Genomic DNA, 24,989 nt, shown 5'->3' with positions numbered 1-24,989 from the left:
AGTATAAATACACATATCAGAGGGTTGGGTACTGTGGTAGTATAAATACACATATCAGAGGGTTGGGTACTGTGGTAGTATAAATACACATATCAGAGGGTTGGGTACTGTGGTAGTATAAATACACATATCAGAGGGTTGGGTACTGTGGTAGTATAAATACACATATCAGAGGGTTGGGTACTATGGTAGTATAAATACACATATCAGAGGGTTGGGTACTGTGGTAGTATATATACACATATCAGAGGGTTGGGTACTGTGGTAGTATAAATACACATATCAGAGGGTTGGGTACTGTGGTAGTATAAATACACATATCAGAGGGTTGGGTACTGTGGTAGTATAAATACACATATCAGAGGGTTGGGTACTGTGGTAGTATAAATACACATATCAGAGGGTTGGGTACTGTGGTAGTATAAATACACATATCAGAGGGTTGGGTACTGTGGTAGTATAAATACACATATCAGAGGGTTGGGTACTGTGGTAGTATAAATACACATATCAGAGGGTTGGGTACTATGGTAGTATAAATACACATATCAGAGGGTTGGGTACTGTGGTAGTATATATACACATATCAGAGGGTTGGGTACTGTGGTAGTAGAAATACACATATCAGAGGGTTGGGTACTGTGGTAGTATAAATACACATATCAGAGGGTTGGGTACTGTGGTAGTATAAATACACATATCAGAGGGTTGGGTACTGTGGTAGTATAAATACACATATCAGAGGGTTGGGTACTGTGGTAGTATAAATACACATTTCTGTTGTATAATAATGAATATAAGTAAAACATTCTAACCAACAGTTAAAGCTTCATCTGGAGAACTTGGCTATCGGCTGGGCAGGCAAATGACGGGAAAGGAGGGGCAGAGGGAAAAAATCTTAAAATTAACAAAAATTCCTAATAAAATGTTTTGTTTGTGATATTGAATTTGTAACACTTATGTTAAAAAAACATATTTAGGAAAAGTCAAGGAAGGGGGCAGGGGGTCAGGGAAATTACTTTCACAATGGCAGAGTTAGGGCCTAATTTAAATTCCTCAAAAACGGCTGTGATTGTTCTTGTTAAAAGGCCTGGAGGTCTGATCACCATACAGTCCCAGGGAGGAGGCCTGATCACCATACAGTCCCAGGGAGGAGGCCTGATCACCATACAGTCCCAGGGAGGAGGCCTGATCACCATACAGTCCCAGGGAGGAGGCCTGATCACCATACAGTCCCAGGGAGGAGGTCTGATCACCATACAGTCCCAGGGAGGAGGCCTGATCACCATACAGTCCCAGGGAGGAGGTCTGATCACCATACAGTCCCAGGGAGGAGGTCTGATCACCATACAGTCCCAGGGAGGAGGCCTGATCACCATACAGTCCCAGGGAGGAGGCCTGATCACCATACAGTCCCAGGGAGGAGGCCTGATCACCATACAGTCCCATGGAGGAGGCCTGATCACCATACAGTCCCAGGGAGGAGGTCTGATCACCATACAGTCCCAGGGAGGAGGCCTGATCACCATACAGTCCCAGGGAGGAGGCCTGATCACCATACAGTCCCAGGGAGGAGGCCTGATAACCATACAGTCCCAGGGAGGAGGCCTACAGTAGGTGTGTGTCACATTTGATTTGTCACAGTGGTCCTCTGTAGCTCAACTGGTAGAGCCTGGCGCTTGTAACGCCAAGGTAGTGGGTTCGATCCCCGGGACCACCCATACACAAAAATGTATGCACGCATGACTGTAAGTCGCTTTGGATAAAAGCGTCTGCTAAATGGCATATTATATTATATTATTTATTCCCTTTCCCTAAGAAATTGTATTTCCTGAGAATAATATTTCAAAGTTCATTTCAGTTACTGATCAAGCTATTGACTCTTGAAGAATACAGCTGTTCCATAACCATGTCTCCATCCCTCTCTCCCTTGTCTGTCTCCCCTCCCCCTTCTCTCTCTCTCCTCCCCCTTTCACTCTTTCACTCTTCCCCCTTCTCAATCCTCTCTCTCCCTCTCTTCCCACTCTCCCTTTTTATTCCTTCATTACTGATTGAGGTAGAAATGTTACATGTATGATTTACAGGTAGAAAGGTTACACGTATGATTTCCAGGTATAAATATTACATGTATAACATTTAAATGCTTCCAGTGCTTCAGTCTTTTAACTATTTTCACACATGGCTTTGCTTGGCGGCAACTTTACTGGGCCTTTAAAGGTAGTAACTAATTAAACATCTTGAAACTTTACTGGGCCTTTAAAGGTAGTAACTCTTTAATTGTAATGGGACAGTTCAGCAAAATAATGTATTCAGATTTGTTTCCTTAACTCGTATCTTTTGCGAGGGTGGAGACTTCGCTAACCGGAACTCCCAGTTTCTAACACGTATTGACCCAGAACTTAATTATGCACGATTTTAGTTCTGGGTTAACAAGATTAGACTGCTCTAAAAAGTGACTGCATCCACACTTTGGTTTTGGTAGAAAAACGTTACTTTACTCAGCATAGTTTCAGAAGATACGCATCACACTATTCCAACAGTGGGACTGTTTTGGAATTACGGTTGCTGAGTTCACATTCATTAATATCCCACAAGGCCTAGCGCCTCTGACTCAGCAACTCAAAGAAGTAACACTTGCATTGACCAGCAAGTAACAATATTTAGTATGATGTCTCATAAAGGCCTCACATTCATTACAGATATCTATACAACTGAATGAAATGGAGGAAGATGTTTACAACTGAATGAAATGGAGGAAGATGTTTACAACTGAATGAAATGGAGGAAGCAATCAAATGTCAATCAACTTTCCACCTATGATTTTGACTCTAACACACTAACTGGAAACCAGAAGATGCCATATAATGGATGTTTAATTTACTGGTGTTGTTTAGGTTGGTGTATTCTGTGGTTTGAACACTGCTGAGTTTATTTCCAGAAACGTAAGTAGTTCACAGTTAGAGTTGACAAGGCTGTGTATGTAGTGTTAGAAAATGTGCTTCCTAACAACACTGTGGTCAGAGCAGCACTGGACTGATTAACTGTTTATCACCTCAGACTCAGCAGCTGTAGATTCTCCAGTTGAGGAGGCCTTTTCTCAGTAAGAGTAGGGGAGACTGGGGAACAAAGTAACACTTTTAGGCTTTTGCTTATTATGAAAATGTTATTTAAGTTATTTTTATGCAAAAAACATACATATATCGGCACCATTACATATGTGTAACAAATGTATATCGTACTCTCCTTGCGTTGTGTTTTCTCCTAATAAATCACATCAGCCAGTGGTCCCAGTTGAGCATCATTTATTTCTGTTGTTAAATGGGAAACAGCACGTTAGTTGTGCAGAGCTTAACGATATTGATGGCTGTCGATGGCAAAATCCCTTGCATCACATTTTCATACTGGGCGAACAAAATACAAAAATACAATACAAAATATAACATGTGTAAATACCTGCTGTTAAATGGGAAACAGCACGTCTAAATCTGTAACATGAAGGCAACTGTGTAGCAGTGGGCTCACGTGACCATTACGTCGGTGTATGCTAGCTAACACACTTATCTACAGCAATCATATGCCAAAGCACATCCCAGAAAGCCCCTCAATCCCTAACAGGTACCATATACCCACACATGTATGAATCAGTAACGTACAGCAACCTTGTACACATTGTAATATATTAAACAGTATTCAGAACATGACCCCTTGCATCACATTATCATACTGGGAAGACCTGACGTTCGCGATCTCCCCCTAGCTGCAAGCGGGACCAATCACAACACGCCTTATTGTCATCAGAGTTGAACCAACCAATAAGAATGCTTGAACATTAAATACACATTTCTTTAGAGGCAAGTGGAAACATAACCAACCCTGTTACGTATGTTCCTAGGATATACCAGTCGTTTATAATTCAACCAAAAGTGGCGGGAATTAAATGTTACAATTGACCCAGTAGGCGAATGTTCCACAGGTCAATCATTTTAAAAAAGGAGAGGCGGCAAGTATATTTACTTTAGGGCCTCAAATCACTTTTTTTGTCCATAAAACTAAAAGTAATGAATGGATTTAAACAACACCTCTTGGGCATGTAGAGACACTAACCAAGCATTAGCACCTTGAATAAGAGCTTTAAGTGGTTTCTAATTGGAGTTATTTAGCGGTTACAACTGACCCTGTGTTACTTTGTTCCCCAGGCTACCCTACCTTCATGTAGAATATTTAAAGTGACTGCTTTGCTAAAGTAAAACATTTGTAACTTCTTCAACTACCATAGAAATGTTAAAGAGCTGAAGCAGGTCACAATTTTACTTCATGTAAAATTACCTTTCTATTTGGTATTTAAAGGTGTGGACATTTATTTGCTAATTGTTCACATAAAGTGTTGCCTTGAATGTTGGCTTGTATGACATATGATATACTATGAATCAATGTCTTATTTCATGAAACTACAGAAATCCTTTGATTCAGGGAAACATTATATGTGTTAACTAATGACTGTGGGGAGGAGTGCCATTTTCTGTCCAATGAGGTCATTTCTGGACAATATTTCTGAAAGTAAAATGATGGTTCTACTTTAGAATGGGGAGCCCACAGCCAATAGGGATGATTGATTGTTAGACATGCTAAATAGTCAAATCTGTGCCACATACAGAGGAGTTTATCCAACCCAACCCTCCTGGTCCAGTCTTGACCACTAATTATACCAGACAGGACTCATCTTCTCCCAGATATCATCACAGAAAAGTTCATAATTTAGTTAGATAATGTTTACCCAGTGGAATCCTGAGGCATGATTGATCAAGAGAGATGAAAATATAATAATAATAATAATAATAATAATAATAATAATAATATGCCATTTAGCAGACGCTTTTATGTTTTGGAATTACGGTTGCTGAGTTCACATACATTAATATCCCACAAGGCTTAGCGCCTCTGACTCAGCAACACAAAGAAGTAACACTTGCATTTCCCTTGACCAGCAAGTCAAAATATTTAGTATGATGTCTCATAAAGGTCTCACATTAATTACAGATATCTATACAACTGAATGAAATGGAGGAAAATGTATACAACTAAATGAAATGGAGGAAGATGTTTACAACTGAATGAAATGGAGGAAGATGTTTACAACTGAATGCAATGGAGGAAGATGTTTACAACTGAATGAAAAGGAGGAAGATGTGTACATCTTAATGAAATGGAGGAAGATGTATACAACTGAATGAAATGGAGGAAGATGTATACAACTGAATGAAACGGAGGAAGATGTGTACAACTGAATGCAATCAATTGTCAATCAACTTTCCACCTATGATTTTGCCTCTAACACACTTACTGGAAACCAGAAGATGGCATATAATGGATGTTTCATTTACTGGTGTCGTTTATGTTGGTGTATTCTGTGGTCTGACCACTGCTGAGTTTATTTCCAGTAATAGAAGTAGTTCACAGTTAGAGTTGACAAGGCTGTGTATGTAGTGTTAGAAAATGTGCTTCCTAACAACACTGTGGTCAGAGCAGCACTGGACTGATTAACACCTCAGCAGCTGTAGATTCTTCAGTTGAGGAGGCCTTTCCTCAGTAAGAGTAGGGGAGACTGGGGAACAAAGTAACACTTTTAGGCTTTAGTTTATAATGAAAATGTTATTTAAGTTATTTTTATGCAAAAAACATACATATATCGGCACCATTACATATGTGTAACAAATGTATATCGTACTCTCCTTGCGTTGTGTTTTCTCCTAATAAATCACATCAGCCAGTGGTCCCAGTTGAGCATCATTTATTTCTGTTGTTAAATGGGAAACAGCACGTTAGTTGTGCAGAGCTTAACGATATTGATGGCTGTCGATGGCAAAATCCCTTGCATCACATTTTCATACTGGGCGAACAAAATACAAAAATAAAATACAAAATATAACATGTGTAAATACCTGCTGTTAAATGGGAAACAGCACGTTAGTTGTGCAGGGCTTAACGATATTGATGGCTGTCAATGGCAAAATCTGTAACATGAAGGCAACTGTGTTAGCAGTGGGCTCACGTGACCATTACGTCGGTGTATGCTAGCTAACACACTCATCTACAGCAATCATATGCCAAAGCACATCCCAGAAAGCCCCTCAATCCCTAACAGGTACCATATACCCACACATGTATGAATCAGTAACGTACAGCAACCTTGTACACATTGTAAAATATAAAACAGTATTCAGAACATGACCCCTTGCATCACATTATCATACTGGGAAGACCTGACGTTCGCGATCTCCCCCTTGCTGCAAGCGGGACCAATCACAACACGCCTTATTGTCATCAGAGTTGAACCAACCAATAAGAATGCTTGAACATTAAATACACATTTCATTTTACATTTACATTTTAGTCATTTAGCAGACGCTCTCATCCAGAGCGACTTACAGGAGCAATTAGGGTTAAGTGCCTTGCTCAAGGGCACATTAACGTCATTTAGCAGACGCTCTTAGCCAGAGCGACTCACAAATTGGTGCGTTCACCCTATAGCCAGTGGGATAACCACTTTACAATTGGGGGGGGGGGGGGGGGGTAGAAGGATTCCTTTATCCTATCCCAGGTATTCCTTAAAGAGGTGGCGTTTCAAATGTCTCCGGAAGGTGGTGAGTGACTCCGCTGTCCTGGCGTCGTGAGGGAGCTTGTTCCACCATTGGGGTGCCAGAGCAGCGAACAGTTTTGACTGGGCTGAGCGGGAACTATGCTTCCGCAGAGGAAGGGGAGCCAGCAGGCCAGAGGTGGATGAGCGCAATGCCCTCGTTTGGGTGTAGGGACTGATCAGAGCCTGAAAGTACAGAGGTGCCGTTCCCCTCACTGCTCCATAGGCAAGCACCATGGTCTTGTAGCGGATGCGAGCTTCAACTGGAAGCCAGTGGAGTGTGCGGAGGAGGGGGGTGACGTGAGAGAACTTGGGAAGGTTGAACACCAGACGGGCTGCGGCATTCTGGATGAGTTGTAGGGGTTTAATGGCACAGGCAGGGAGGCCAGCCAACAGCGAGTTGCAGTAGTCCAGACGGGAGATGACAAGTGCCTGGATTAGGACCTGTGCCGCTTCCTGTGTAAGGCAGGGTCGTACTCTCCGAATGTTGTAGAGCATGAACCTGCAGGAGCGGGTCACCGCCTTGATGTTGGCGGAGAACGACAGGGTGTTGTCCAGGGTCACGCCTAGGCTCTTCGCACTCTGGGAGGAGGACACAGCGGAGTTGTCAACCGTGATGGCGAGATCATGGAACGGGCAGTCCTTCCCCGGGAGGAAGAGCAGCTCCGTCTTGCCAGGGTTCAGCTTGAGGTGGTGATCCGTCATCCATACTGATATGTCTGCCAGACATGCAGAGATGCGATTCGCCACCTGGTTATCAGAAGGGGGAAAGGAGAAGATTAGTTGTGTATCGTCAGCGTAGCAATGATAGGAGAGACCATGTGAGGATATGACAGAGCCAAGTGACTTGGTGTATAGGGAGAAAAGGAGAGGGCCTAGAACTGAGCCTTGGGGGACACCAGTGGTGAGAGCACGTGGTGCGGAGACAGCTTCTCACCACGCCACTTGGTAGGAGCGACCGGTCAGGTAGGACGCAATCCAGGAGTGAGCCGCGCCGGAGATGCCCAACTCGGAAAGGGTGGAGAGGAGGATCTGATGGTTCACAGTATCAAAGGCAGCAGACAGGTCTAGAAGGACAAGAGCAGAGGAGAGAGAGTTAGCTTTAGCAGTGCGGAGAGTCTCCGTGACACAGAGAAGAGCAGTCTCAGTTGAATGACCAGTCCTGAAACCAGATTGGTTTGGATCAAGAAGGTCATTCTGAGAGAGATAGCAAGAGAGTTGGCTAAAGACGGCACGCTCAATAGTTTTGGAAAGAAAAGAGAGAAGGGATACTGGTCTGTAGTTGTTGACATCAGTGGGGTCGAGTGTTGGTTTTTTGAGAAGGGGAGCAACTCTCGCTCTCTTGAAGACGGAAGGGACATGGCCGGCGGTCAAGGATGAGTTGATCAGCGAGGTGAGGTAGGGGAGAAGGTCACCGGAGATGGTCTGGAGAAGGGAGGAGGGGATGGGGTCAAGCGGGCAGGTTGTTGGGCGGCCTGCAGTCACAAGTCGCAGGATTTTATCTGGAGAGAGAGGGGAGAAAGAAATCAAAGCATAGGGTCGGGCAGTGTGAGCAGGACCAGCAGTGTCATTAGACTTAACAAATGAGGATCGGATGTCGTCAACCTTCTTTTCAAAGTGGTTGACGATTCAGGAGGGAGGAAAATGTGGCAAAGAGCTTCCTAGGGTTAGAGGCAGATGCTTGGAATTTAGAGTGGTAGAAGGTGGCCTTAGCAGCAGAAACAGATGAAGAAAATGTAGAGAGGAGGGAGTGAAAAGATGCCAGGTCGGTAGGGAGTTTAGTTTTCTTCCATTTCCGCTCCGCTGCCCGGAGCTCTGTTCTGTGAGCTCGCAGTGAGTCATCAAGCCACAGAGCTGGAGGGGAGGACCGAGCCGGCCGGGAGGATAGGGGACACAGAGAGTCAAAGGATGCAGAAAGGGAGGAGAGGAGGGTTGAGGAGGCAGAATCAGGAGATTGGAGGGAGAAGGATTGAGCAGAGGGAAGAGATGATAGGATGGAAGAGGAGAGAGTAGTGGGAGAGAGAGAGCGAAGGTTGCGGCGGCGCATTACCATCTGTGTAGGGGCAGAGTGAGTAGTGTGGGAGGAGAGCAAGAGAGAAAAGGAAACAAAGTAATGGTCGGAGGCATGGAGGGGAGTTGCAGTGAGATTAGTGGAGGAGCAGCATCTAGTGAAGATGAGGTCAAGCGTATTGCCTGCCTTGTGAGTAGGGGGGGACGGTGAGAGGGTGAGGTCAAAAGAGGAGAGGAGTGGAAAGAAGGAGGCAGAGAGAAATGAGTCAAACGTGGACATAGGGAGGTTGAAATCCCCCAAAACTGTGAGGGGTGAGCCATCCTCAGGAAAGGAACTTATCAAGGCGTCAAGCTCATTGATGAACTCTCCAAGGGAACCTGGAGGGCGATAGATGACAAGGATATTAAGCTTAAATGGGCTAGTGACTGTGACAGCATGGAATTCAAATGAGGAGATAGACAGATGGGTTAGGGGAAAAATTGAGAATGTCCACTTGGGAGAGATGAGGATTCCTGTACCACCACCCCTCTGACCAGATGCTCTCGGGGTATGCGAGAACACATGATCAGACGAGGAGAGAGCAGTAGGAGTAGCCGTGTTTTCAGTGGTGATCCATGTTTCCGTCAGCGCCAGGAAGTCGAGGGACTGGAGGTTGGCATAGGCTGGGATGAAGTCAGCTTTGTTGGCAGCAGAACGGCAGTTCCAGAGGCTGCCTGCGACCTGGAACTCCAGGTGAGGGGTGCGTGCAGGGACCACCAAGTTAGAGAGGCAGCAGCCGCGCGGTGTGGTGCGTTGTTTGTGTAGCCTGTGCAGAGAGGAGAGAACAGGGATAGGCAGAGGCATAGTTGACAGGCTGTAGCAAATGGCTACAAAAATGCAGAGGAGATCGGAATGAAATGAGCTAAGCATCTGGGAGAGGAGAGAGGGGGGCCTCCCTCACCAAAAACTTCTACCTCAGAAACTAAAATTGTTTCACTGAACCACCCGAACAAAAACTCTCCCAACTTCCACCTTTAGAAATCAGAATTGTTGTGAACCACAGTTGTTCAATGTTTAAAGGAATAGACTCAACCCACTTTATTCAGCTAGCTAACTATGACACCATAGCTGACTAGCATGCTAGCATCCAATAACACACAGTTTAACACACAGTTAAGCACCAACACTTGGTCACAACAAACCACCAATAGTGTGTTAACTAGCTAACTAGCATGCTAGCATCCAGTAACACACAGTTTAGCACAAACACTTGGTCACAACAAACCACCAATAGTGTGATAACACACTAAACAGATCATTCGTGTCTGTGTCAAGTTCCTTTCATGACGCAGCAATGATTAAACGTTGGCTAGCTAGGACAAGTATATTGTAATTAGCTACTACCGTACAGTTCGCTGGTCGTGTTGGGTAGCTAGCAATGGCCACTGTGTTGACTTTGTTTGAAGAACGGCTAGCTAGCTAGCTAGCTTCGTGCTACACCCGGCACACAATGGCTACTGTGTTGACTCTGACTCTGTTCGAAAAAACGGCTAGTTAGCTCGCTTCGTGCTACAGCCGGCACGGCGGAAGACACTGCCAAGACACAGTAACTACCCACGATACCTAGCTATGACGCCGTAGCTAACTAGCAAGCTAGCATCCATTAACACACAATTTAGCACCAATACTTGGTTACAACAAAGTGTCTAGTTCCTTTCATAACGCATAAGTGTCTAGTTTGCGTGTGTCTAGTTGCGTGTGTCTAGTATCTAGTTCCTTTCATAACGCATAACGCAGCAATAATTAAACGTTGGCTAGCAGCACATTAACATTGAAAACAGCTAATCGTTACCAGTAGCTACCCGCTAGCTAGCTAGCCTCGTGCTTCGATACTAACCTACAATTACCTACGGAAACCTACAATAACAACAATACTAACCTATGATAAATACAATACCTAACTACCAACCTACGATCTAATACATGGTTAAGCTTTACTCAACACCATATGAGAAGCTCTCCACCGTTGCTAATCGTTGCTAATCGTTACCAGTAGCTACCCGCTAGCTAGCTAGCCTCGTGCTTCGATACTAACCTACAGTTAACTACGGAAACCTACAATAACAACAATACTAACCTATAATAAATACAATACCTAACTACAGCTAACTACCTACCTACGATCTAATACATGGTTAAGCTTTACTCAACACCAAATGAGAAGCTTACCTCCTGCTTACCTACAGCTAGAGAGCTAGAGAAAAACACGACCTCTCCCGACAGCTCCCGGCGTTTATTTCTTTAGAGGCAAGTGGAAACATAACCAACCCTGTTACGTATGTTCCTAGGATATACCAGTCGTTTATAATTCAACCAAAAGTGGCGGGAATTAAATGTTACAATTGACCCAGTAGGCGAATGTTCCACAGGTCAATCATTTTAAAAAAGGAGAGGCGGCAAGTATATTTACTTTAGGGCCTCAAATCACTTTTTTTGTCCATAAAACTAAAAGTAATGAATGGATTTAAACAACACCTCTTGGGCATGTAGAGACACTAACCAAGCATTAGCACCTTGAATAAGAGCTTTAAGTGGTTTCTAATTGGAGTTATTTAGCGGTTACAACTGACCCTGTGTTACTTTGTTCCCCAGGCTACCCTACCTTCATGTAGAATATTTAAAGTGACTGCTTTGCTAAAGTAAAACATTTGTAACTTCTTCAACTACCATAGAAATGTTAAAGAGCTGAAGCAGGTCACAATTTTACTTCATGTAAAATTACCTTTCTATTTGGTATTTAAAGGTGTGGACATTTAATTGTTAATTGTTCACATAAAGTGTTGCCTTGAATGTTGGCTTGTATGACGTATGATATACTATGAATCAATGTCTTATTTCATGAAACTACAGAAATCCTTTGATTCAGGGAAACATTATATGTGTTAACTAATGACTGTGGGGAGGAGTGCCCCTTTCTGTCCAATGAGGTCATTTCTGGACAATATTTCTGCAAGTAAAATGATGGTTCTACTTTAGAATGGGGAGCCCACAGCCAATAGGGATGATTGATTGTTAGACATGCTAAATAGTCAAATCTGCCACATACAGAGGAGTTTATCCAACCCAACCCTCCTGGTCCAGTCTTGACCACTAATTATACCAGACAGGACTCATCTTCTCCCAGATATCATCACAGAAAAGTTCATAATTTAGTTAGATAATGTTTACCCAGTGGAATCCTGAGGCATGATTGATCAAGAGAGATGAAAATATAATAATAATAATAATAATAATAATAATAATATGCCATTTAGCAGACGCTTTTATGTTTTGGAATTACGGTTGCTGAGTTCACATACATTAATATCCCACAAGGCTTAGCGCCTCTGACTCAGCAACACAAAGAAGTAACACTTGCATTTCCCTTGACCAGCAAGTCAAAATATTTAGTATGATGTCTCATAAAGGTCTCACATTAATTACAGATATCTATACAACTGAATGAAATGGAGGAAGATGTATACAACTAAATGAAATGGAGGAAGATGTTTACAACTGAATGAAATGGAGGAAGATGTTTACAACTGAATGCAATGGAGGAAGATGTTTACAACTGAATGAAATGGAGGAAGATGTGTACATCTTAATGAAATGGAGGAAGATGTTTACAACTGAATGAAATGGAGGAAGATGTATACAACTGAATGAAATGGAGGAAGATGTGTACAACTGAATGAAATGGAGGAAGATGTATACAACTGAATGAAACGGAGGAAGATGTGTACAACAATGAAATGGAGGAAGATGTATACAACTGAATGAAATGGAGGAAGATGTATACAACTGAATGAAACGGAGGAAGATGTGTACAACTGAATGCAATCAATTGTCAATCAACTTTCCACCTATGATTTTGCCTCCAACACACTTACTGGAAACCAGAAGATGGCATATAATGGATGTTTAATTTACTGGTGTCGTTTATGTTGGTTTATTCTGTGGTCTGACCACTGCTGAGTTTATTTCCAGTAATAGAAGTAGTTCACAGTAAGAGTTGACAAGGCTGTGTATGTAGTGTTAGAAAATGTGCTTCCTAACAACACTGTGGTCAGAGCAGCACTGGGCTGATTAACACCTCAGCAGCTGTAGATTCTTCAGTTGAGGAGGCCTTTTCTCAGTAAGAGTAGGGGAGACTGGGGAACAAAGTAACACTTTTAGGCTTTTGCTTATTATGAAAATATTATTTAAGTTAAATGTTACAATTGACCCAGTAGGCAAATGTTACACAGGTCAATAATAAAAAATAAAAAGGAGAGGCGGCAAGTATATTTACTTTAGGGCCTCAAATAACTTTTTATGTCAATAAAACTAAAAGTATCAATGGATTTAAACATACCTCTTGGGCATGTAGAGACACTAACCAAGCATTAGCACCTTGAATAAGAGCTTTAAGTGGTTTCTAATTGGAGTTATTTAGCGGTTACAACTGACCCTGTGTTACTTTGTTCCCCAGGCTACCCTACCTTCATGTAGAATATTTAAAGTGACTGATTTGCTAAAGTAAAACATTTGTAACTTCTTCAACTACCATAGAAATGTTAAAGAGCTGAAGCAGGTCACACAATTTTACTTCATGTAAAATTACCCTTCTAGTTGGGATTTAAAGGTGTGGACATTTATTTGCTAATTGTTTACAAAAAGTGTTGCCTTGAATGTTGGCTTGTGCGACGTATGATATACTATGAATCAATGTCTTATTTCATGAAACTACAGAAATCCTTTGATTCAGGGAAACATTATATGTGTTTACTCATGAGTGTGGGGAGGAGTGCCCCTTTCTGTCCAATGAGGTCATTTCTGGACAATATTTCTGCAAGTAAAATGATGGTTCTACTTTAGAATGGGGAGCCCACAGCCAATAGGGATGATTGATTGTTACCCATGCTAAATAGTCACATCTGTGCCACATACAGAGGAGTTTATCCAACCCAACCCTCCTGGTCCAGTCTTGACCACTAATTATACCAGACAGGACTCATCTTCTCCCAGATATCATCACGGAAAAGTTCATCATTTAGTTAAACAATGTTTACCAGTGGCATTGATAGATCATGAGAAAATAAAATATAAAATTACAATTTCTAAGCTTCTCATGTATTATGCAAAAACTCACCCCAGCACTTTCTGAGGCAGGCCTTGGAGGCAGGAAGGACATCACCCTCTTCTGGTCTTGGAGGCAGGAAGGAAATCACCCTCATCTGGTCTTGGAGGCAGGAAGGACATCACCCTCTTCTGGTCTTGGAGGCAGGAAGGACATCACCCTCTTCTGGTCTTGGAGGCAGGAAGGCCAGCACCCTCTTCTGGTCTTGGAGGCAGGAAGGACATCACCCTCTTCTGGTCTTGGAGGCAGGAAGGATATCACCCTCTTCTGGTCTTGGAGGCAGGAAGGTCATCACCCTCTTCTGGTCTTGGAGGCAGGAAGGACATCACCCTCTTCTGGTCTTCAACCCACCAGGGCAAGGACAGTGATGAACTGTGAGCTCTGTAGGCGGCTCCTGGTTGGGTACTGTGGTAGTATAAATATACATATCAGAGGGTTGGGTACTGTGGTAGTATAAATACACATATCAGAGGGTTGGGTACTGTGGTAGTATATATACACATATCAGAGGGTTGGGTACTGTGGTAGTATATATACACATATCAGAGGGTTGGGTACTGTGGTAGTATAAATACACATATCAGAGGGTTGGGTACTGTGGTAGTATAAATACACATATCAGAGGGTTGGGTACTGTGGTAGTATAAATACACATATCAGAGGGTTGGGTACTGTGGTAGTATAAATACACATATCAGAGGGTTGGGTACTGTGGTAGTATAAATACACATATCAGAGGGTTGGGTACTGTGGTAGTATAAATACACATATCAGAGGGTTGGGTACTGTGGTAGTATAAATACACATATCAGAGGGTTGGGTACTGTGGTAGTATAAATACACATATCAGAGGGTTGGGTACTGTGGTAGTATATATACACATATCAGAGGGTTGGGTACTGTGGTAGTATAAATACACATATCAGAGGGTTGGGTACTGTGGTAGTATAAATACACATATCAGAGGGTTGGGTACTGTGGTAGTATAAATACACATATCAGAGGGTTGGGTACTGTGGTAGTATAAATACACATATCAGAGGGTTGGGTACTGTGGTAGTATAAATACACATATCAGAGGGTTGGGTACTGTGGTAGTATAAATACACATATCAGAGGGTTGGGTACTGTGGTAGTATAAATACACATATCAGAGGGTTGGGTACTGTGGTAGTATAAATACACATTTCTGTTGTATAATAATGAATATAAGTAAAACATTCTAACCAACAGTTAAAGGTTCATCTGGAGAACTTGGCTATCGGCTGGGCAGGCAAATGCCGGGAAAGGAGGGGCAGAGGGAAAAAATCTTAAAATTAACTAAAATTCCTTCTAAAATGTTTTGTTTGCGATATTGAAATTCTAACACTTTTGTTAAAAACACTTTTAAAAAATCAAGGAGGGGGGCAGGGGGTCAGAGAAACATCTTTCACAATGGCATAGTTAGGGACTAATTTAAATTGCTCCAAAACGTCTGTGATGTTCTTGTTAAAAGGCCTGGAGGCCTGATCACCATACAGTCCCAGGGAGGAGGTCTGATCACCATACAGTCCCAGGGAGGAGGCCTGATCACCATACAGTCCCAGGGAGGAGGCCTGATCACCATACAGTCCCATGGAGGAGGCCTGATCACCATACAGTCCCAGGGAGGAGGTCTGATCACCATACAGTCCCAGGGAGGAGGTCTGATCACCATACAGTCCCAGGAAGGAGGTCTGATCACCATACAGTCCCAGGGAGGAGGTCTGATCACCATACAGTCCCAGGGAGGAGGCCTGATCACCATACAGTCCCAGGGAGGAGGCCTGATCACCATACAGTCCCAGGGAGGAGGTCTGATCACCATACAGTCCCATGGAGGAGGCCTGATCACCATACAGTCCCAGGGAGGAGGCCTGATCACCATACAGTCCCATGGAGGAGGCCTGATCACCATACAGTCCCAGGGAGGAGGCCTGATAACCATACAGTCCCAGGGAGGAGGCCTGATCACCATACATTCCCAGGGAGGAGGCCTGATCACCATACAGTCCCAGGGAGGAGGCCTGATCACCATACAGTCCCAGGGAGGAGGCCTGATCACCATACAGTCCCAGGGAGGAGGCCTGATCACCATACAGTCCCAGGGAGGAGGCCTGATCACCATACAGTCCCAGGGAGGAGGCCTGATCACCATACAGTCCCAGGGAGGAGGCCTGATCACCATACAGTCCCAGGGAGTAGGTCTGATCACCATACAGTCCCAGGGAGGAGGCCTGATCACCATAGAGTCCCAGGGAGGAGGTCTGATCACCATAGAGTCCCAGGGAGGAGGTCTGATCACCATACAGTCCCAGGGAGGAGGCCTGATCACCATACAGTCCCAGGGAGGAGGTCTGATCACCATACAGTCCCAGGGAGGAGGCCTGATCACCATACAGTCCCAGGGAGGAGGCCTGATCACCATACAGTCCCAGGGAGGAGGCCTGATCACCATACAGTCCCAGGGAGGAGGCCTGATCACCATACAGTCCCAGGGAGGAGGCCTGATCACCATACAGTCCCAGGGAGGAGGTCTGATCACCATACAGTCCCAGGGAGGAGGCCTGATCACCATACAGTCCCAGGGAGGAGGCCTACAGTAGGTGTGTGTCACATTTGATTTGTCACAGCAGTTCCAATTCATATTCCCTTTCCCTATGAATTGTATTTCCTGAGAATAATATTTCAAAGTTCATTTCAGTTACTGATCAAGCTATTGACTCTTGAAGAATACAGCTGTCCCATAACCATGTCTCCATCCCTCTCTCCCTTGTCTGTCTCCCCTCCCCCTTCTCTCTCTCTCCTCCCCCTTCGCTCTTTCACTCTTCCTCCCTTCTCAATCCTCTCTCTCCCTCTCTTCCCACTCTCCCTTTTTATTCCTTCATTACTGATTGAGGTAGAAATGTTACATGTATGATTTACAGGTAGAAAAGGTTACACGTATGATTTCCAGGTATAAATATTACATATATAACATTTAAATGCTTCCAGTGCTTCAGTCTTTTAACTATTTTCACACATGGCTTTGTTTGGCGGCAACTTTACTGGGCCTTTAAAGGTAGTAACTAATTAAACATCTTGAAACTTTACTGGGCCTTTAAAAGTAGTAACTAATTAAACATCTTGAAACTTTACTGGGCCTTTAGAAGGTAGTAACTCTTTAATTGTAATGGGACAGTTCAGCAAAATAATGTATTCAGATTTGTTTCCTTAACTCGTATCTTTTGCGAGGGTGGAGACTTCGCTAACCGGAACTCCCAGTTTCTAACACGTATTGACCCAGAACTTAATTATGCAAGATTTTAGTTCTGGGTTAACAAGATTAGACTGCTCTAAAAAGTGACTGCATCCACACTTTGGTTTTGGTAGAAAAACGTTACTTTACTCAGCATAGTTTCAGAAGATACGCATCACACTATCCCAACAGTGGGACTGTTTTGGAATTACGGTTGCTGAGTTCACATTCATTAATATCCCACAAGGCCTAGCGCCTCTGACTCAGCAACTCAAAGAAGTAACACTTGCATTTCCCTTGACCAGCAAGTCAAAATATTTAGTATGATGTCTCATAAAGGCCTCACATTCATTACATATATGTATACATCTGAATGAAATGGAGGAAGATGTTTACAACTGAATGAAATGGAGGAAGATGTTTACAACTGAATGAAATGGAGGAAGCAATCAAATGTCAATCAACTTTCCACCTATGATTTTGACTCTAACACACTAACTGGAAACCAGAAGATGCCATATAATGGATGTTTCATTTACTGGTGTTGTTTAGGTTGGTGTATTCTGTGGTTTGAACACTGCTGAGTTTATTTCCAGTAATAGAAGTAGTTCACAGTTAGAGTTGACAAGGCTGTGTATGTATTGTTAGAAAATGTGTTTCCTAACAACACTGTGGTCAGAGCAGCACTGGACTGATTAACACCTCAGCAGCTGTAGATTCTTCAGTTGAGGAGGCCTTTTCTCAGTAAGAGTAGGGGAGACTGGGGAACAAAGTAACACTTTTAGGCTTTTGCTTATTATGAAAATGTTATTTAAGTTATTTTTATGCAAAAAACATACATATATCGGCACCATTACATATGTGTAACAAATGTATATCGTACTCTCCTTGCGTTGTGTTTTCTCCTAATAAATCACATCAGCCAGTGGTCCCAGTTGAGCATCATTTATTTCTGTTGTTAAATGGGAAACAGCACGTCTAAATCTGTAACATGAAGGCAACTGTGTAGCAGTGGGCTCACGTGACCATTACGTCGGTGTATGCTAGCTAACACACTCATCTACAGCAATCATATGCCAAAGCACATCCCAGAAAGCCCCTCAATCCCTAACAGGTACCATATACCCACACATGTATGAATCAGTAACGTACAGCAACCTTGTACACATTGTAATATATTAAACAGTATTCAGAACATGACCCCTTGCATCACATTATCATACTGGGAAGACCTGACGTTCGCGATCTCCCCCTAGCTGCAAGCGGGACCAATCACAACACGCCTTATTGTCATCAGAGTTGAACCAACCAATAAGAATGCTTGAACATTAAATACACATTTCTTTAGAGGCAAGTGGAAACATAACCAACCCTGTTACGTATGTTCCTAGGATATACCAGTCGTTTACAATTCAACCAAAAGTGGCGGACATTAAATGTTACAGGTCAATCATTTAAAAAAAGGAGAGGCGGCAAGTATATTTACTTTAGGGCCTCAAACCCCTTTTTTTGTCCATAAAACTAAAAGTAATGAATGGATTTAAACAAAACCTCTTGGGCATGTAGAGACACTGACCAAGCATTAGCACCTTGAATAAGAGCTTTAAGTGGTTTCTAATTGGAGTTATTTAGCGGTTACAACTGACCCTGTGTTACGTTGTTCCCCAGGCTACCCTACCTTCATGTAGAATATTTAAAGTGACTGATTTGCTAAAGTAAAACATTTGTAACTTTTTCAACTACCATAACAATTGTATAGAACTGAAGCAGGTCACACAATTTTACTTCATGTAAAATTACCTTTCTATTTGGTATTTAAAGGTGTGGACATTTATTTGCTAATTGTTTACATAAAGTGTTGCCTTGAATGTTGGCTTGTGGGACGTATGATATACTATGAATCTGTCTTATTTCATGAAACTACAGAAATCCTTTGTTTCAGGGAAACATTATATGTGTTTACTAATGACTGTGGGGAGGAGTGCCCATTTCTGTCCAATGAGGTCATTTCTGGACAATATTTCTGCAAGTAAAATTACAGTTCTACTTTGGAATGGGGAACTGATATAGAAATTAAAATATATATACAGGTTAAAAGTAATGACTAAATGTTCCACCCTTAAATAGAGTTGTGAAATGTTCTTGTTTTAAGTATGATTAGTACTTTCTTGGTAGTGACTAATTATTACAATCTGAAACTGTGTGAGATGTGTTAGAATCTACTACCTGGTCATGTGTGAGCGTAGGGCAAGTTGAGATTACATTGTGTTGCTGTCTGTGAGTGGGAAGAAGAAGAGAAACCGTTAGGCTTGGAAGAGATGAAATATGTTGCAGGATATTGTGAGAACAGCGATAACTGAGGAATGCAGCCTGCCCGAGCAGGGAGTAGACTATGATAAGAACATGTGTGTATCTGTATGTGTGTGTGTGTGTGTGTGTGTGTATATATATATATGTGTGTGTGTGTGTGTGACCTGATGGTCAGGAGAGCAGAGGAAAACATGAGCTAAACCCATGTACAGTGGAAACATACAGCCGCCTAGAACGGGGTGGGATTTTAGTATGACGTGTGTGTATAAAAGATGGACTCTGAAATTGTGATAACAGAATTCTCAATGAATAAAGATCTCTGACCATGCAGACTGGGAGCTCTGTCCGTTTCTGATCCAAAAGCCTTACAACCTTTTGGGAGACGCACAGAGACACTGAAATAGTTCGTTAATAAATTATCTTAACAGGAACACACAGCCAATAGGGATGATTGATTGTTAGACATACTAAATAGTCACATCTGTGCCACATACAGAGGAGTTTATCCAACCCAACCCTCCTGGTCCAGTCTTGACCACTAATTATACCAGACAGGACGCATCTTCTCCCAGATATCATCACAGAAAATGTAATCATTTAGTTAGATAATGTTTACCCAGTGGCATTGATAGATCATGAGAGAAGAAAATATAAAATTAGCATTTCTAAGCTTCTCATTAATTATGGAAAAACTCACCCCAGCACTTTCTGAGGCAGGCCTTGGAGGCAGGAAGGACATCACCCTCTTCTGGTCTTGGAGGCAGGAAGGACATCACCCTCTTCTGGTCTTGGAGGCAGGAAGGACATCACCCTCTTCTGGTCTTGGAGGCAGGAAGGACATCACCCTCTTCTGGTCTTCACCCCACCAGGGCAAGGACAGGGATGAACTGTGAGCTCTGTAGGTGGCTCCTGGTAAACAGCGTCCGGTCAATCCACTGCTGCTGCTTCTTGTGGAGAGTTGACCGCCAGCTCTCTGGACTCACCAGCTCCATTTGAGAGAGAGAGAGAGAGTTAAAATACTAATAGTTAACCCAACATTAGCAAATAATGAATTACCATTTCTAAGCTTCTAATTTATTATTTTAAAAAACTCCCCTCAACACTTTCTGAGGCAGGTCTTGGAGGCAGGAAGGACATCACCCTCTTCTGGTCTTGGAGGCAGGAAGGCCATCACCCTCTTCTGGTCTTGGAGGCAGGAAGGACATCACCCTCTTCTGGTCTTCACCCCACCAGGGACAGAAGCCTGGGGTGGATACAAGGGGGCCTGGGGTAGATCACTAGGGACAGGGGCCGAACGTGAGGCAGGAGAGAGCGCTGGAGGTACCGGTACGTCCAAAGGTTCATACAGAATACATACAGTTGAAGTCGGAAGTTTACATACACCTTAGCCAAATACATTTAAACTCAGTTTTTCACAGTTCCTGACATTTAATCCTAGTAAACATTCCCTGTTTTAGGTCAGTTAGGATCACCACTTTATTTTAAGAATGTGAAATGTCAGAATAATAGTAGAGAGAATTATTTTTTTCAGCTTTTATTTCTTTCATCACATTCCCAGTGGGTCAGAACTTTACATACACTCAATTAGTATTTGGTAGCATTGCCTTTAAATTGTTTAACTTGGGTCAAACATGTCGGGTAGCCTTCCACAAGCTTCCCACAATAAGTTGGGTGAATTTTGGCCCATTCCTCCTGACAGAGCTGGTGTAACTGAGTCAGGTTTGTAGGCCTCCTTGCTCGCACACGCTTTTCAGTTCTGCCCACAAATGTTCTACAGGATTGAGGTCAGGGCTTTGTGATGGCAACTCCAATACCTGGACTTTGTTGTCCTTAAGCCATTTTGCCACAACTTTGGAAGTATGCTTGGGGTCATTGTCCATTTGGAAGACCCATTTGCGACCAAGCTTTAACTTCCTCTCTCTCCCCCCTTCTCTATCCTCCGTCTCTCTCCCCCCTTCTCTATCCTCCATCTCTTTTCCTCCTTCTCTATCCTCCATCTCTCTTCCCCATTCTCTCTCCCCCCTTCTCTAACCTCCGTCTCTCTCCCCCCTTCTCTAACCTCCGTCTCTCTCCCCCCTTCTCTATCCTCCGTCTCTCTTCCTCCTTCTCTATCCTCCGTCTCTCCCCCCTTCTCTATCCTCCGTCTCTCTTCCTCCTTCTCTATCCTCCGTCTCTCCCCCCTTCTCTATCCTCCATCTCTCTTCCTTCTTCTCTATCCTCCGTCTCTCTTCCTCCTTCTCTATCCTCCGTCTCTCTTCCTCCTTCTCTCTCCCCCTTCTCTATCCTCCATCTCTCTCCCCCCTTCTCTATCCTCCGTCTCTCTTCCTCCTTCTCTATCCTCCGTCTCTCCCCCCTTCTCTCTCCCCCTTCTCTATCCTCCATCTCTCTCCCCCCTTCTCTATCCTTTGTCTCTATTCCTCCTTCTCTATCCTCCGTCTCTCTCCCCCCTTCTCTATCCTCTGTCTCTCTTCCTTCTTCTCTATCCTCCGTCTCTCTCCCCCTTCTCTATCCTCCGTCTCCCCCCCTTCTCTATACTCCGTCTCTCTCCCCCCTATCCTCTGTCTCCCCCCCCCTTCTCTATCCTCTGTCTCCCCCCCCCCTTCTCTATCCTCTGTCTCCCCCCCCCCTTCTCTATCCTCTGTCTCTCCCCCCCCTTCTCTATCCTCCGTCTCTCTTCCTCCTTCTCTATCCTCCGTCTCTCCCCCCTTCTCTCTCCCCCTTCTCTATCCTCCATCTCTCTTCCTTCTCTATCCTCCGTCTCTCTTCCTTCTTCTCTATCCTCCATCTCTCTTCCTTCTTCTCTATCCTCCGTCTCTCTCCCCCCTTCTCTATCCACCGTCTCTCTCCCCCCTTCTCTATCCACCGTCTCTCTCCCCCCTTCTCTATCCTCCGTCTCTCTCCCCCCTTCTCTATCCTCCGTCTCTCTCCCCCCTTCTCTATCCTTTGTCTCTATTCCTCCTTCTCTATCCTCCGTCTCTCTCCGCCCTTCTCTCTCCCCCCTTCTCTATCCTTTGTCTCTATTCCTCCTTCTCTATCCTCCGTCTCTCTCCGCCCTTCTCTCTCCCCCCTTCTCTATCCTCTGTCTCTCTTCCTTCTTCTCTATCCTCCGTCTCTCTACCCCTTCTCTATCCTCCGTCTCCCCCCCTTCTCTATACTCCGTCTCTCTCCCCCCTATCCTCTGTCTCTCTCTCCCCCCTTCTCTATCCTCTGTCTCTCTCTCCCCCCCTTCTCTATCCTCTGTCACTCTTCCCCTTCTCTCTCCCCCTTCTCTATCCTCTGTCTCTCTCCCCCCCTGCTCTATCCTCTGTCTCCCCCCCCCCCTTCTCTATCCTCTGTCTCCCCCCCCCCCCTTCTCTATCCTCCTTCTCTATCATCCGTCTCTCTCCCTCCTTCTCCCACTCCTCTCTCCCCCCTTTTTATTTGAAGGTAGAAATGTTATATGTATGATTTGCATCTATAAATGTTACATGTATGATTTGCATCTAGAAATGTTACATGTATAACCTTTAAATGCTTCCAGTGATTTAGTCTGAACTATTTTCACACGTGACTTTGTTTGGCGGCAACTTTACTGTGCCTTTAAATGGTAGTGACTCATTAATTGTAATGGGACAGTACAGCAAAATAATGTATTCAGATTTGTTTCCTTAACTCGTATCTTTTGCGAGGGTGGAGACTTCGCTAACCGGAACTCCCAGTTTCTAACAAGTACGGACCAGAACCTAATTATGCAAGATTTTAGTTCTGGGTTAACAAGATTAGACTGCTCTAAAAAGTGAATGCATCCACACTTTGGTTTTGGTAGAAAAACATTCCTTTACTCAGCATAGCGTGTCAGAAGTTACGCATCACACTATTACAACAGTGGGACTGTTTTGGAATTACGGTTGCTGAGTTCACATTCATTAATATCCCACAAGGCTTAGCGCCTCTGACTCAGCAACTCAAAGAAGTAACACTTGCATTTCCCTTGACCAGCAAGTCAAAATATTTAGTATGATGTCTCATAAAGGCCTCACATTAATTACAGATATGTATACATTTGAATGAAATGGAGGAAGATGTGTACAACTTTATGAAATGGAGGAAGATGTGTACAACTTTATGAAATGGAGGAAGATGTGTGTATAACTGGATGAAATGGAGGAAGATGTTTACATTTACATTTTAGTCATTTAGCAGACGCTTTTATCCGTGGGAATCGAACCCACAACCCTGGCGTTGCAAACACCATGCTCTACCAACTGAGCTACATCCCTGCCGGCCATTCCCCTACCCTGGACGACGATGGGCCAATTGTGCACCGCCCCATGGGTCTCCCGGTCGCTGCCGGCTACGACAGAGCCTGGATTCGAACCAGGATCTCTAGTGGCACAGCTAGCACTGCCTTAGACCACTGCACCACTCGGGAGTATACTGTATACTGTTTACAACTGAATTAAATGGAGAAAGCAATCAAATGTCAATCAACTTTCCACCTATGATTTTACCTCTAACACACTTACTGGAAAAAAAAAAGATGGCATATAATGGATGTTTAATTTATTGGTGTTGTTTATGTTGGTGTATTCTGTGGTCTGACCACTGCTGAGTTTATTTCCAGTAATAGAAGTAGTTCACAGTTAGAGTTGACAAGGCTGTGTATGTAGTGTTAGAAAATGTGCTGCCTAACAACACTGTGGTCAGAGCAGCACTGGGCTGATTAACACCTCAGCAGCTGTAGATTCTTCAGTTGAGGAGGCCTTTGCTCAGTAAGAGTAGGGGAGACTGGGGAACAAAGTAACACTTTTAGGCTTTTGCTTATTATGACAATATGATTTAAGTTAAATGTTACAATTGACCCAGTAGGCGAATGTTACACAGGTCAATAATTTTAAAAAAGGAGAGGCGGCAAGTATATTTACTTTAGGGCCTCAAATAACTTTTTATGTCAATAAAACTAAAAGTATCAATGGATTTAAACAAAACCTCTTGGGCATGTAGAGACACTAACCAAGCATTAGCACCTTGAATAAGAGCTTTAAGTGGTTTCTAATTGGAGTTATTTAGCGGTTACAACTGACCCTGTGTTACTATGTTCCCCAGGCTACCCTACCTTCATGTAGAATATTTAAAGTGACTGATTTGCTAAAGTAAAACATTTGTAACTTCTTCAACTACCATAACAGTTTTAAATAGCTGAAGCAGGTTACACTATTTTACTTCATGTAAAATTACCTTTCTATTTGGGATTTAAAGGTGTGGACATTTATTTGCTAATTATTTACATAAAGTGTTGCCTTGAATGTTGGCTTGTGGGACGTATGATATACTATGAATCAATGTCTTATTTCATGAAACTACAGAAATCCTTTGTTTCAGGGAAACATTATATGCATTAACTCATGACTGTGGGGAGGAGTGCCCATTTCTGTCCAATGAGGTCATTTCTGGAAAATATTTCTGCAAGTAAAATTACGGTTCTACTTTAGAATGAGGAACTGATATAGAAATTAAAATATATATACAGGTTAAAAGTAATGACTAAATGTTCCAACCTTAAATAGAGTTGTGAAATGTTCTTGTTTTAAGTATGATTAGTACTTTCTTGGTAGTGACTAATTATTACAATCCGAAACTGTGTGAGATGTGTTAGAAT

The 24,989-nt window shown here is 43.2% G+C and overlaps 1 long non-coding RNA gene across 1 annotated transcript in view; it reads right to left on the bottom strand.

The window, feature by feature from the left end:
- LOC311114962 overlaps window positions 1–24,989 on the bottom strand; it is a 40,097-nt gene that overhangs the window by 13,693 nt on the left and 1,415 nt on the right. The window lies entirely within an intron of this gene.

Source organism: Coregonus lavaretus, assembly GCF_964263955.1.
Source record: "Coregonus lavaretus genome assembly, contig: HAP1_SCAFFOLD_249, whole genome shotgun sequence".
NCBI classification, from domain to species: Eukaryota; Metazoa; Chordata; class Actinopteri; order Salmoniformes; family Salmonidae; genus Coregonus; species Coregonus lavaretus.
The sequence above is the reverse complement of the archived record's forward strand: the minus strand, read 5'-3'. Positions and strand labels throughout refer to the sequence as shown.